This window comes from Hypomesus nipponensis, chromosome 14, assembly GCF_054491055.1.
Source record: "Hypomesus nipponensis isolate SF chromosome 14, ASM5449105v1, whole genome shotgun sequence".
Taxonomy (NCBI): Eukaryota; Metazoa; Chordata; class Actinopteri; order Osmeriformes; family Osmeridae; genus Hypomesus; species Hypomesus nipponensis.
In genome coordinates, this window is record NC_140374.1 from 4,375,860 (window position 1) to 4,377,741 (window position 1,882).

Here is a 1,882-nt window from a genome sequence, read left to right on the forward strand (position 1 = left end):
CGGTCCCCTGCTTTTTCGTATGTCCACTTGTTTCGCTCTGCTCTCCACCTTGAGTCTATTGTAAATGCGCAGTGATGTCACTGACTACACAGTCTCTTCCCAAGTGCGAGTGGTGGCAACTAAATTACACTGTCCTCTGTTCACACCCCGGTGGCTCACACACTTGTGAGAGCACAGCTTGTCATAGCCTCGAGTTCGAACGACAGTGAAAACGCAGAGGTTTGAGAGAATCATTTATGGCCTCGCCAAAGCTCCCTGAGCACGTCATTTCCATACTGACAAGGCTCCGCAAAAAATGACACGAGTTGCACATTGTGGAAACACAATTTGCAAAGACATAAACTACATGACCTGAACGGCACTGATTCAGCAGGCAAGCATACGATCTCATGCGATGGGCTGCCAATTTCTATTAATGCGATTATTCATTTCAGAATAAGGGCCATATAGACTTGGCCAATTTTGGCCGATTAATGTTTACATTCCATGTTTCAATAAATTGGCTTTATACCGTTTCACAGATAATGTTTGTAACAAGTTACACATCTAAGCGAAACATAAATTAAATTCCTTTAAATTATTTTAAATGGTTCTTGTCATTCCACATACATACATTCAAATAAAAGCATGACAAAAATGAATAGTTTAAGAATTTCAAAGATCTAAAGGACAGCCACAAGATGTTTTCTTAACTTCTGAATAAATGAGACTTTCTATCCACTTTAGGTCAGATAGACAGTTTTAGGGAGGGTGAACACAAAAAAGAAGACATTCCATTATGGAACAGAGTGTGGCCTAACCCAACCATGAGTTCACAGTACACATTTGACCAGTTTTTGATAGTGCTGCTATGTATGTGAGTGTGTGTGTGAGAGAGAGTTTGACAGAGTATCAGAGACAGAGATGTGCGATGGACAGAGAGAGAGAGAGAGAGAGAGAGAGAGAGAGAGAGGGGGGGGGGGGGGACACACTAATACAATTGAGAGACGTTATGGAACAGTCACATGAAGCTCATTGGGTGTTCACTTTGGGTCAGTTGGTGGTTGCACAACAATGTTAAGGGATATTACCAATGTTGATTGAATATACTTACCATGTGTTTGCATCGAACCACTGCAGGTAACTCAGGGCTCTCAAGTCTCACGCATTCCAACCATTTTTTACGCTCTCACACAACACCTTGTAAGTCTCACGCTGAGAAGTACCCTAATAACTTTATTCAATTAACGGACGAGGCGCAGACATACGGAGGGAAGTTTTAGGAGGGAATGTATTGCTGTGTCGTGTTATACAGAGTTAAATGCCACCTACCAGCCAATCAGAAACGTCACCAGCACCAAGCAATAATATGCTACTAAATTTCTTAATTAATATGCCATTATGGCCACTAGAGTTAGCCCACACAGCCTATTATACATTATTCTGTAGTGCCGCCTAGTCGTCAGTAAGGAATTGTGCATTCCTTACGTAGTTATACATTTGAAGTCTTCCATGTGGCTTGTAGCCTACAGCTCTATATTTGCACGTTTAGTTTGGGGCGTGATAATGTTAGGATTGCAGAGCGAAGTAGCCAATCGTTTCAATGAACATGACGCTTGCATTGATGTAGCCTCCATCAACGTACGCGTGGGAGTAAACTGGTTGAAAATGTTATGTTCGGATGTTGACCTATTGGTGTCGCTATAATTCTTAAGTAGGCCTTCCGAATAAGAAGCAAGGGGAGGTTAAAGTTGTACTGGTTTCTTAAGGCACATAAATCAAGAAATCAAGAGCTAAATTGTTAGCAAGAAGTTACAAACGACAATAAGTCTTATTTTTAATATAATGGGAAACATTAGCCTACATGTATGGTACCAGGACACGGGAATTCGTTGTCAAGGGC